Genomic DNA, 14,364 nt, shown 5'->3' with positions numbered 1-14,364 from the left:
TATCTTGGAGAGCAGGATGTCATCTGCAGGCTGAATTTCTGGAGGCAGGACAAACAAATTCTGCAGAGAAAGTTGGAATTCACAGATGGCATGTGGCTCAACAAAAAGAAAGTGCACACAGGTAAGCTGCTCAACTGTTCGTCTCCCATCCAATTACAACAAATTACCACAAAATGAGGTGAATCCAATCAAAAACAGCATTTTTTTTTTAATTTTGGCCATTTACGGTTATGATATTCGAATAATAATTCTGTATGTTAATTTCACAACCTGGATAATGATATATTCATGTACTAGGCTATTTCTATCTTATAATTGCAGTTATTATTTTAAGTTAATTGTTGATCGGTTTCACCTCCTCAGTTGGGGTGAATCCGATCACCATTGTATTTTGTATGTAGGGACAAAAATCAGACTTCCAGTGGATTGAATCAAATCATTATTTTGATTTTAAAAAAATGTACTGCTAAGTCTGCAGCAAAATTTTACACTTTCTAGACTAAACAAATTTTTACAAACACATTAAACTTGAGATTTTTGCTGTAAAACACTTGCATTCACAAAATTTGACAAAGAAATATTAATTTTTAGTTATTGTATGTCACAATCAATGAGAAAAATATTTACTCATTACAAAATTGTTAAGGCTTTTGTGGCTACTTGCTGACAAACGTCTATAAAATCATTAGATGAACGTCAGCCGAAGAACCCGATACAGAAGCTATTTACTCATTGTCGTAATCATCTATCCCTTCAAAAATAAATTTACCTTGCTTTCTATGTTCCAGAACAACATTTTTAATAATTTGGGCTCTTCCTACCTCAGTTGCATCATCAATTTCTGGAAAGACAAACAGTAGCATCAAGAACTTTCTTGCCAGAAATTTCATTTCATAGGTGTCATTAGAGATGCTTTCAATTTTACCACTAAAAAACCTGAACCTTTTATCCATAGGAAATTTTACTATGGTGAAATCACTTTCTTTAAATTCATGCCTATCTTTATCCTTCTCCTTGTCCATTTCTTCATTTTCATTTAACTCGTGCTGTTCTAGATCACCGTTAGATGTTCCAGATAGGGACTCCCTGCTTTCAGCCCCGTCACTATCATTTTCATTTAAGTTGCTGATAACAATTCCTTTTCCTGGAGTTAATGCTAAACATGGCATGGCTTTTCTTTTGTTTCATTAGAGCAAACCTATTTCAACTGCATTATTCTGCTGCCCAAGAAACTTCTGATGAACTGGTGCCATGTGCACTGTTCTCAGTTCCTTCTGGAATTTGTGAAATGACTTTATCGGGACAGAAAGGAAAAATTCCTGCTTTTATGAACCCAGATATTACATTTGATTTGGACGTGATAGCTACATTTTCAAAGGAGGTGGTTTTTTTTTTTTTTTTTTTTATTACAACCTAGGAAATTCAGATTTTGACACCACTCCTCCCTCTAGTCTTCCTTTTCCAATCATCTAACACATTTCTCCAAGCAAGTTTTAAAGGTCTGATAAAGGTCACATCAAGTGACTGACACAAATGAGTAGAATTAGGTGGTAGAAGCACAAATTTAAGGTCCTGTTCCTGGCACAGTTTAATCACATTATATGACAGATGACTCGAGAGACTGTCACCTATTATCACTTTAGGTCCCTCTAATTGCTGGGCATAAGGCAAGACAACTTCAACAAACCATGTTTCAAGCATTGTTAGGTCAAACCAACCACTTCGATTCCTATTATAACCTGCACCAGTTATGCCCCCTTCAGTTCAGGTATCACAGACGTGTTTTGCCCTATAAACTGTGTATGGTGGGAGGACTGAGCTGTTGACTTAGAACTATCCTTTCAGGATGTCTTGTGCCTCGCTTCACTATTACTTTCACTTGTCCAGGATAGTCACAAAAAGGTTGTCTCATCATAGTTTATAATGTTGGAGGGAAGGCCACCACTGAAGGTCACTTCAAGGTTTTTAAAATAATCAAGCACTGCTTCTCAGGTAACAGCTGCCTTTGCCCTCTTCACATTTTCCCTTACTCTAACCATTAGCTCTTTATCTCTTTTCAGAAAAGATTTTACCCGCTTGTGCCCAGGTCGATTGTCATGAAATCTTTTTTCAGTCCTCCCTGCTCAATTGAGATATGCCTGCACACTATCCCTAACATCATTATTTCTCAAAGGCAACCCCCATTTCGCAGAACACAATAATCCTTCAACAAGTTTTTTCCTCACTATTGGTTAATGCTGGTTGGCTGCCTGTTTTGTATTTGTACCTTTCCTTGAGTTTGTCATTTAATGTGGTTCATGATGAATTACTCCTTCAAAGTGAAAGAAAACTATCAGCATGGCTTTGACATTTGACCTGACCTGACAAGTCTTTTTTTTTCCTTGGAGAACCTTTCCTGGGTATTGTGAAGGTTGAACCTTGGTCTCAATATCAGAACCATACACCTACGTCTCATCACCAGTTATGATTCTCTTAAGGGACATCTCATTCTCATTTGTGTGATCATGACATGATCCAACTGAAATGTTACATTCATCTGCAATTTCTCGAACAATCAATCTTCAAATGGCACGCACAATTTTGTTGACATTCCTGACATGAGCGTCATCAGTAGACATTGAAGGGCATCCAACGGTTATCTTTAACTTCCATCCATCCATTTTTAAACCATGTGAACCATCCATAATAACAAGCATGGCTTAAGCACTCATCATCATAGGCTTCCTGCATTATTTGTTGGTTCTCTAGATTACATTAGATAGATTAGATTAGATTAGATTAATACTAGTTCCATGGATCATGAATACGATATTTCGTAATGATGTGGAACGAGTCGAATTTTCCAATACATGACATAATTAGGTTAATTTAACAACATACTTAAGTTAATATAACAACTTTTTTTTTCATTTTTTTAATATTTTTGTTTTGTTTTTTTTTTCTTTCTTTTTCTTAATTTATATCTAAAAATTCCTCTATGGAGTAGAAGGAGTTGTCATTCAGAAATTCTTTTAATTTCTTCTTAAATACTTGTTGGTTATCTGTCAGACTTTTGATACTATTTGGTAAGTGACCAAAGACTTTAGTGCCAGTATAATTCACCCCTTTCTGTGCCAAAGTTAGATTTAATCTTGAATAGTGAAGATCGTCCTTTCTCCTAGTATTGTAGTTATGCACACTGCTATTACTTCTGAATTGGGTTTGGTTGTTAATAACAAATTTCGTAAGAGAGTATATATACTGAGAAGCTACTGTGAATATCCCTAGATCCTTAAATAAATGTCTGCAGGATGATCTTGGGTGGACTCCAGCTATTATTCTGATTACACGCTTTTGTGCAATAAATACTTTATTCCTCAGTGATGAATTACCCCAAAATATGATGCCATATGAAAGCAATGAGTGAAAATAGGCATAGTAAGCTAATTTACTAAGATGTTTATCACCAAAATTTGCAATGACCCTTATTGCATAAGTAGCTGAACTCAAACGTTTCAGCAGATCATCAACGTGTTTCTTCCAATTTAATCTCTCATCAATGGACATACCTAAAAATTTGGAATATTCTACCTTAGCTATATGCTTCTGATTAAGGTCTATATTTATTAATGGCATCATACCATTCACTGTACGGAACTGTATGTACTGTGTCTTATCAAAATTCAGTGAGAGTCCGTTTACAAGGAACCACTTAGTAATTTTCTGAAAGACAGTATTGACAATTTCATCAGTTAATTCTTGTTTCTCAGGTGTGATTACTATACTTGTATCATCAGCAAAGAGAACTATCTTTGCCTCTTCATGAATATAGAATGGCAAGTCATTAATATATAACAAGAACAACAAAGGACCCAAGACTGACCCTTGTGGAACCCCATTCTTGATAGTTCCCCAGTTTGAGGAATGTGCTGATCTTTGCATGTTACGAGAACTACTTATTTCAACTTTCGCGCTCTTCCAGTTAGGTACGAATTAAACCATTTGTGCACTGTCCCACTCATGCCACAATACTTGAGCTTGTCTAGCAGAATTTCATGATTTACACAATCAAAAGCCATTGAGAGATCACAAAAAATCCCAATGGGTGGTGTTCGGTTATTCAGATCATTCAAAATTTGACTGGTGAAAGCATATATGGCATTTTCTGTTGAAAAACCTTTCTGGAAACCAAACTGACATTTTGTTAGTACTTCATTTTTACAGATATGTGAAGCTACTCTTGAATACATTACTTTCTCAAAAATTTTGGATAAGGCTGTTAGAAGGGAGATTGGACGGTAATTGTTGACATCAGATCTATCCCCCTTTTTATGCAAAGGTATAACAATAGCATATTTCAGTCTATCAGGGAAAATGCCCTGTTCCCGAGAGCTATTACACAGGTGGCTGAGAATCTTACTTATCTGTTGAGAACAAGCTTTTAGTATTTTGCTGGAAATGCCATCAATTCCATGTGAGTTTTTGCTTTTAAGCAAGTTTATTATTTTCCTAATGTCAGAGGGAGAAGTGGGTGAGATTTCAATTGTATCAAATTGCATAGGTATGGCCTCTTCCATTAACAGCCTAGCATCTTCTAATGAACACCTGGATCCTACTATATCCACAACATTTAGAAAATGATTATTAAAAATATTTTCAACTTCTGACTTTTTGTTCGTAAAGCTTTCATTCGATTTGATGGTAATACTGTCTTCCTCTGCTCTTGGTTGACCTGTTTCTCTTTTAATAATATTCCAAATTGTTTTAATTTTATTATCAGAGTTGCTGATTTCAGACATGATACACATACTCCTGCATTTTTTAATAACTTTTCTTAATATAACACAGTAGTTTTTATAATTTTTGATAGTTTCTGGGTCACTACTCTTTCTTGCTGTCAGATACATTTCCCTTTTCTGGTTACAAGATATTTTTATACCCTTAGTAAGCCATGGTTTGTTACAAGGTTTCTTACGAGTATATTTAACTATTTTCTTGGGAAAGCAGTTTTCAAATGCATTTACAAAAATGTCATGAAATAAATTATATTTTAAATTGGCATCAGGTTCACGGTACACCTCACCCCAGTCTAACTGCTGTAGGCTTTCCCTGAAATTTGCAATTGTTAAATCGTTGACTGAACTTACTACTGTGGAGGACTGTTTAGTATTGCTGAATGGAGCTATGTCATATATTGTAACTGTAAGGGTTTTCTTGAGTTTCATGGAAAATTTAATACAGACACATTGTTGGTCTAACTCTTGCCATCTCAAAATTCACAAACCGTGCAACACAATATTCTACATCCACGTGATTACTCTGCTATTCACAATAAAGTACCTGGCAGAGGGTTCAATGAACCACCTTCATGCTGTCTCTCTACCGTTCCACTTTCAAACGGCACACGGGAAAAACCAGCACTTAATTTTTTCCATGTGAGCCCTGATTTCTCTAATTTTATTGTGATGATCATTTCTCCCTATGTAGGTGGGTGCCAACAGAATGTTTTCGCAATCGGAGGAGAAAACTGGTGATTGAAATTTCATGAGAAGATCCCATCGCAACTAAAAATGCCTTTGTTTTAATGATTGCCACTCCAATTCACGTATCATGTCTGTGCCGCTCCAATTCACGTATCATGTCTGTGACACTATCTCCCCTATTTCGCGATAATACGAAACAAGCTGCCCTTCTTTGTACTTTTTTGATGTCATCCGTCCGTCCCACCTGATGCGGATCCCACACCGCACAGCAGTACTCCAGAACAGGGCGGGCAAGCATAGTGTAAGCAGTCTCTTTGGTAGACCTGTTGCACCTCCTAAGTGTTCTGCCAATGAATCACAGTCTTCGGTTTGCTCTACCCACAATATTATCTATGTGATCGTTCCAATTTAGGTTATTTGTAATTGTAATCCCTAAATATTTAGTTGAATTTACAGCCCTAGATTAGTGTGACTTATCGAGTAATCGAAATTTAGCTGATTTCTTTTAGTACTCATGTGAATAACTTCGCACTTTTCTTTATTCAGGGTCAATTGCCACTTTTTGCACCATACAGATATCTCATCTAAATCATTTTGCAAGTCGTTTTGGTCATCTGATGACTTTACAAGACGGTAAATGACAGCATCATCTGCAAACAATCTAAGACAGCTACTCAGATTGTCTCCTGTGTCATTAATATAGATCAGGAACAATAGAGGGCCTGTAACACTTCCTTGGGGAATGCCGGATATTACTTCTGTTTTACTCGATGACTTTCCGTCTATTACTACGAACTGTGACCTTTCTGACAGGAAATCACGCGAAATCACGCGAAAGAACTTGCCCCCCTTCTAACAGCCCTGTACCGCAAGTCTCTAGAGGAACGGAGAGTTCCAAATGATTGGAAAAGAGCACAGATACTCCCAGTCTTCAAGAAGGGTCGTCAAGCAGATGCGCAAAACTATAGACCTATATCTCTTACGTCGATCTCTTGTAGAATTTTAGAACATGTTTTTTGCTCGCGTATCATGTCATTTCTGGAAACCCAGAATCTACTATGTAGGAATCAACATGGATTCTGGAAACAGTGATCGTGTGAGACCCAACTCGCTGTATTTGTTCATGAGACCCAGAAAATATTAGATACAGGCTCCCAGGTAGATGCTATTTTTCTTGACTTCCGGAAGGCGTTCGATACAGTTTCGCACTGTCGCCTGATAAACAAAGTAAGAGCCTACGGAATATCAGACCAGCTGTGTGGCTGGATTGAAGAGTTTTTAGCAAACAGAACACAGCATGTTGTTATCAATGGAGAGACGTCTACAGACGTTAAAGTAACCTCTGGCGTGCCACAGGGGAGTGTTATGGGACCATTGCTTTTCACAATATATATAAATGACTTAGTAGATAGTGTCGGAAGTTCCATGCGGCTTTTCGCAGATGATGCTGTAGTATACAGAGAAGTTGCAGCATTAGAAAATTGTAGCGAAATGCAGGAAGATCTGCAGTGGATAGGCACTTGGTGCAGGGAGTGGCAACTGACCCTTAACATAGACAAATGTAATGTATTGCGAATACATAGAAAGAAGGATCCTTTATTGTATGATTATATGATAGCGGAACAAACACTGGTAGCAGTTACTTCTGTAAAATATCTGGGAGTATGCGTGCGGAACGATTTGAAGTGGAATGATCATATAAAATTAATTGTTGGTAAGGCGGGTACCAGGTTGAGATTCATTGGGAGAGTGCTTAGAAAATGTAGTCCATCAACAAAGGAGGTGGCTTACAAAACACTCGTTCGACCTATACTTGAGTATTGCTCATCAGTGTGGGATCTGTACCAGATCGGTCTGACGGAGGAGATAGAGAAGATCCAAAGAAGAGCGGCGCGTTTCGTCACAGGGTTATTTGGTAACCGTGATAGCGTTACGGAGATGTTTAATAAACTCAAGTGGCAGACTCTGCAAGAGAGGCGCTCTGCATCGCGGTGTAGCTTGCTCGCCAGGTTTCGAGAGGGTGCACTTCTGGATGAGGTATCGAATATATTGCTTCCCCCTACTTATACCTCCCGAGGAGATCACGAATGTAAAATTAGAGAGATTAGAGCGCGCACGGAGGCTTTCAGACAGTCGTTCTTCCCGCGAACCATACGCGACTGGAACAGGAAAGGGAGGTAATGACAGTGGCACGTAAAGTGCCCTCCGCCACACACCGTTGGGTGGCTTGCGGAGTATCAATGTAGATGTAGATGTAGATGTAGATCCAGTCGCACAACTGAGGCGATACTCCGTAGGCACACAGTTTGATTAGAAGACGCTTGTGAGGAACGGTGTCAAAAGCCTTCTGAAAACCTAAAAATATGGAATCAATTTGACAACCCCTTTCGATAGCACTTATTACTTCATGAGTATAAAGAGCTAGTTGGTTTCACAAGAATGATATTTATTTATTGTTCCGTGGGACCACATTAAGGAGAAGTCTCCGTGGTCATGGAACGAGTCAATACATGAAATTATAACACGATTGTAGAAACAGATAAAATGAAATATAAGAAACATATTCGGGCGACAAGTCGTAAGTTTAAATAAAGAAAATCAACAATGTAACACTGAAATTTGCTTAATTTTTTAGCTCTTCCAGGAGCTCTTCGACAGAATAGGAGTGAGCCATGAGGAAACTCTTCAGTTTAGACTTAAAAGTGTTTGGGCTACTGCTAAGATTTTTGAGCTCTTGTGGTAGCTTATTGAAAATGGATGCAGCAGAATACTGCACTCCTTTCTGCACAAGAATCAAGGAAGTGCATTCCACACGCAGATTTGATTTCTGCCTAGTATGAACTGAGTGAAAGCTGCTAACTCTTGGGAATAAGCTAATGTTGCTAACAACAAACGACATTAAAGAAAATATATACTGTGAGGGCAATGTCAAAATTCCCAGACAATAGAACAGGTGTCGACAAGAGGTTTTCGAACTTACACCACACATAGCTCGAACAGCCCGTTTTTGAGCCAAAAATACCCTTTTTGAATCAAGTATTACCCCAAAAAATAATACCATATGACATAAGCGTATGAAAATATGCGAAATAGACTACTTTTCGTGTTGAAATGTCACTTATTTCAGCTACTGTTCTAATGGTAAATAAAGCAGCATTTAGTTTTTGAACAAGATCCTGAACATGGGCTTTCCACAACAGCTTACTATCTATCCGAACGCCTAGGAACTTGAACTGTTCCGTCTCACTTATAATATGCCCATTCAGTCATCAAAATATCAGTTCTTGTTGAATTGTGAGTTAGAAACTGTAAAAACTGAGTCTTACTGTGATTTAGCATCAAATTATTTTCCACAAGCCACGAACTTATTCCATGAACCACATTATTTGATAATGTTTCAATATTACACATAAGATCCTTCACTACCAAGCTGGTGTCATCAGCAAACAGAAATATTTTTGAATCACCTGTAATACTAGAAGGCATATCATTTATATAAATAAGCACTGACCCTTGGGGAATGTCCCACTTAACAGTGCCCCATTGGGACTGAACATCACTACCACTCTCAATATTGCGGAGAATTACCTTCTGCTTTCTGTTCTTAAAAGTAAGAGGCGAACCAATTGTAAGCTACTCCCCTTACTCCATAATGGTCCAACTTCTGCAGTAATATTTTGTGGCCAACACAGTCAAAAGCCTTCGTTAAATCAAAGAAAACACCTAACGTTTGCAACCTTTTATTTAATCAGTCCAAAACCTCACAGAGAAAGGAGAATACAGCATTTTCAGTTGTTAAGCCATTTCTAAAACCAAACTGTACATTTGACAGCAAATTATGTGAATTTAAATGCTCCAGTAACCTTGAATATACAATCCTCTCGATAACTTTAGCAAACACCGATGGCATAGAAATAGGTCTATAATTGTCAACATTATCTCTGTCTCCCTTTTTATAAAGTGGCTTCACTACCGAGTACTTTAATCGGTCAGGAAACCGACCACTCCTAAAGGAAAAGTTACAGATGTGGCTAAGTGCTGGGCTAACATACACAGAACAATACTTCAGTATTCTGCTAGATACCCCGTCATATCCATGAGAGTTCTTGGTCTTTAGTGATTTAATTATTAACTCAATCTCCCTCTTGTCAGTATCATGGAGGAGCATTTCAGGTAACAGTCTCGGGACACTTTTTTCTAAGAGCGCTATACGATTCCCTAGTTGGGACTAGGTTTCTATTTAGTTCACTTGCTATATTCAGAAAGTGATTATTAAATACTGTACATACATGCGACTTATCAGTAACACGGACATTCCCACTACGCACTGATTCTATATCCTCGACTTGTCTCTGCAGACCAGCCACTTCCTTTACGACTGACCATATGGTTTTAATTTTATCCTGAGACTTAGCTATTCTATCTGCACACCACATACTTTTTGCCTTCCTAATAACTTTTTTAAGCATCTTACAATACTGTTTGTAGTGGGCTGCTGCATTTAGATTGTGACTGTTTCTAACGTTTTGATATAATTGCCACTTTGTTCTACAAGATATTCTTATCCCTTTAGTCAGCCACGCAGGCTGCCTGTTTGTGCCAGTACCCTGTTTTGAACGTTCTAACGGAAAGCAACTTTCAAAGAGCACGAGAAAAGTTTTGAGGAAAGCATTATATTTATCGTCTAATGTATCAGCACTGTAAACATCTTGCCACTCTTGTTCCTTGATAAGGTTTACAAAGGTCTCTACAGCAACTGGATCAGCTTTCCTAAAAAGTTGATAACTATATTTAACATGTGTTGCAGCACAAAAATCTTTTAGAGTTAAAATTTGTGCATCATGATCTGAAAGGCCGTTCACCTTTTTGCTAACAGAATGCCCTTCTAGTAATGAGGAATGAACACAAATATTGTCAATGGTTGTTCTACTGTTCCCTTGCACTCTCGTTGGAAAGAATATGGTCTGCATAAGATTATATGAATTAAGGAGGTCTACCAGCATCCTTTTCCTAGCACAATCACTTATACAATTAATATTGAAGTCACCACATATAACGAACTTTTTGTATTTCCTATAAAGTGAACCATGAACCTCCTCTAGCTTTAGCAAAAATGTTGTGAAATCGGAGTCTGGGGATCTGTAAATAACAACAGTAAGAAGTTTAGCTCCACTAAATTTAACCACACCTGCACAACATTCAAACACCTTTTCAGTGCAGTACTTTGAAACATCAATTGACTCAAGTGGGATACCGTTTTTCACATACATGGCTACTCCCCCACACCGCAAAGAGCTCCTAGAAAAGCTGCCAGCCAACCTGTATCCTGGTAAAGGAAGCCTCTGAATTATCTACTTATTTAAGAAGTGTTCAGATATAACAATAATTTCAGAGTCAACATCTATAAGCAGTTCACTAACTTTATCTCTAATACCTTGTATATTTTGATGAAATATACTAATTCCCTCATTAATCGGATACCTAAGCTTTGTCGAAAGTGGTTTCTCTGTTAGAGAGACTTCCCTTAAGCAGGAATACCTATCAGCTGACTTCAATCTAAAAAAGGTACAGCTCTAACACCCACAACTGAATCCGTGCTGACTATATGTCAATAAATCGTTTTCTTTGAGGTACTTCATAATGTTCGAATACAGTATATGTTCTAAAACCCTACTGCAAATCAACGTTAGTGATATAGGCCTGCAATTCAGCAGATTACTCCTACTTCCCTTTTTGGGTATTGGTGTGACTTGAGCAATTTTCCAGCCTTTAGGTACGGATGTTTCTGTGAGCGAGTGGTTGTATATAACTGCTAAATATGGAGGTATTTTATCAGTATACTCTGAGAGGAACCTGACTGGTATACAATCTGGTCCAGAGGCCTTGCCTTTATTAAGTGATTTAAGCTGCTTTTATACACCGAGTATATCTACTTCTATGTTTCTAATCTTGGTAGTTGTTCTTGATTGGAATTCAGGAATATTTACTTCAGCTACTTTGGTGAAGGAGTTTCGGAAAACCGTGTTTAATAACTCTGCTTTAGTGGCACTGTCATCAGTGACTTCACTGTTGTTATCGCGCAGTGAAGGTTTTTCTTGTGCCGCACAGGCCAGTGCTGAGATGCCAACTGCATTTCGCTCAGTCACACCATTGGCACGAAATTACGAATGTTCCAGAATTTTCTGAACAGACCTTGTAGATACTCCACAAGTCACCATACGGTGCATGGCAGAGGATACCCTGTGTCTCTACTAGTCATTTCCTTTCACGTTCCTCTCGCAAACAGAACAAGAGAAAAACAACTGTCTACACATCTTCATATAAGCCCTAATTTCTTGTATCTTATGTCGGTGGTCCTTACGTGCAATGTAAGTTGGCGGCAGTAGAATCATTCAGCAGTCAGCTTCAAATGCCGGTTCTCTACATTTTCTCGATAGTGTTCCTCGAACAGAATGATGCCTTTGCTTCACGGTTCTCACTGAGTTCCTGAAGCAGCTCCGTAACACTTTCATGTTGTTTGAACCTACCTGTAAGAAATCTAGTAGGCCACCTCTGAAATGCTTCGATGCTTTCCTTTAATCTGATCCCAAACACTCAAGCAGTACTCAAGAACAGGTTGCATGAGCATCGTACATGCATTCTGCAGTCTCCTTCACAGATGTACCACACTTTCCTAAAACTCTCCCAACAAACCAAAGTCAACTATTTGCCTTCGCTATCGTAGTCCTTACATGTTTGTTCCATTTCATACTGCTTTATTGTATTATGTCCAGATATTTAAACAACGTAATTGTGTCAAGCAGGGCACTACTAATGCTGTGACAGAACATTGCCGGTTTATTTTTCCTACTCATCCAGGTGAACTTAAAGGTTTTCTACATGTAGAGCTAGTTCCCATTCATCACACCAACTAGAAAGTTCATCTAAGTCATCTTGTATTCTTCTACAGTCATTCAACATCGACGTCTTACTGTAAACCACACCATCATCAGCAAACAACTGCAGACTGCTGCCCACCCTGTCCGCCCAATCATTTATGTATATAGAAAATAGCAGTCCTATCACACTTTCTGGGGCACTCAAGACTATACCATATCTCTGATAAACAATCGCCATTGAGGGCAACATACTGTGTTCTATAACTTAAAAAGTCCTCGAGCTACTCACATCTCTCTGAACCTGGTTTATATGCTCATACCTTCACTAACACCTTTCTGTGGACGAGGGTGTAAAATGTTTTCCATAAATCTAGAAATATGGAATCTGCCCACAGGCCTTCATTCATAGTTTGCTATAGTTCATGTGAGAAAAGGGCAAGCTGAGTTTTGCATCAACACAATACTACATTCACGTGAATATTACTTACTGGCTCTTGCTTGATGGTAGTCACGCCACATACGGAACTTTTCTGTAGTTGCGATGTTGTCTCCTGTAAGAATAACATAATTAGAAACACACACTAGAAAAATACAACAAAGAATAAACTGGAAATAAAATGTGTGGCATAAATAGAGCAAGAGAATGTGTCATATTTGTGGAATAGGCAACTGGGGTATGGATTTGAAAGAGCTTTTATTTTATTTGACTGAAGCTTCGATAAAATCGTGCATGACTGTTATGGTGAAGCTGACAATTAAGCCTGTCTTGGAAACATTGATTGTTCCAGATTTAGTCAGCAGTGGGAAATCTTGAGTTCAGTCACATTACTCTCTGTTTGCAAGAACCTTGGTACATCATCTCTGGTAAGTAAGGTTTCCTGCATGATTGTGCACATACATTCTCTGTCCTTTGGAATTAACTAAAGTGTCAGGAAACAACAATGGTTGTTAGAAATTAATGTAAACACGACTCACAGATTAGGCCCTCGGCCTGTTATGACTACTGCCTACAAGGCAATATGAGGAGTGATTTATGATCGTGGGACATGTGATCAGTGATTCAGCAATCCCTCTAGCCATTATTGCCAGTAGAAGAATCCTGGTGATGCCACTGTTTCTTTATTCACACAGCTTCTCATCTGGCCTCACAAGGCTGAGTGGAGCCAGTTGCCGATGTCCCTGCCTCAGAAAAAAGTCTTAGGACGTACTGGGAGTCAAACACAGGCCCTTCTACACCAAAGGCATTAACACCAAGCATTCGGCTTCAATGACATTCTTATTAAATAGTACTTTTGGAAGGACCACTGACTTCTAATACTAAAAGAGTTAGAGAAACAACTGACGCAATCTTTTCTTATTTAGTCTGTATCGACTACTAGAAAGAATTTATAAATATCTATTGGATTTCTGAGAATTTCTGCCATTCTCCTCACAGCTGATGAATCCACGGTTTTCCACTTAACACAAGTATTGTATTGTGCAGCATATGGAGATCTTAAGCTGTCGATTTATCCAGAATTTGCTACCACAAACCATGGACCTTGCGGACATGGGGTGCCTTCTGCACCTCAACGATATAGACAGCCGTACTGTAGGTGCAATCACGTCAGAGAGGTATCTTAGGAAAGGCCAGACAAACACGCAGCCCTTGAAGAGGGACAGCAGTCATTTCATTATTTGCAGGGGCATTGGGCTGGATGACTGAGTGATCAGACTTTGTAACATTAGCCATCATGGCTTTGCAATGTTGAGGAGATGTAAAAGGCAGATTGCTAAAGGCAAGAAAAGCACTTCTGAAAAAGAAAGCAAACAATGGAAACTACAGCTTGAAATATCAACAATATAAGGGAAAGGATAGATTGCTACTCACCACAAAGATGGCAAATTGAGTTGCAAATAGGCACAACAAAAAGACTTTCCACATTTGGCTTCTGGCTAAAGCCTTCTTCAGAAAAGAAAATACACAAAAAAAGAGTAATTTATTAACACAGATTATAAATTTAAACTCTGGGGAGTGTTTTCCA

The 14,364-nt window shown here is 38.3% G+C and overlaps 1 protein-coding gene across 1 annotated transcript in view; it reads right to left on the bottom strand.

Annotated features, from left to right (window-relative positions):
* The window catches only part of LOC124781934 (zinc finger protein 239-like), a 53,056-nt gene that overhangs the window by 22,050 nt on the left and 16,642 nt on the right, over window positions 1-14,364 (bottom strand). Inside the window, exon 2 of the mRNA XM_047253901.1 lies at window positions 12,829-12,891. The gene's annotated coding sequence lies outside the window, so the exon portion shown is untranslated. The remainder of the gene's footprint in view (window positions 1-12,828; window positions 12,892-14,364) is intronic.

Source organism: Schistocerca piceifrons, chromosome 1 (assembly GCF_021461385.2).
Source record: "Schistocerca piceifrons isolate TAMUIC-IGC-003096 chromosome 1, iqSchPice1.1, whole genome shotgun sequence".
Lineage (NCBI taxonomy): Eukaryota > Metazoa > Arthropoda > Insecta > Orthoptera > Acrididae > Schistocerca > Schistocerca piceifrons.
The sequence above is the reverse complement of the archived record's forward strand: the minus strand, read 5'-3'. Positions and strand labels throughout refer to the sequence as shown.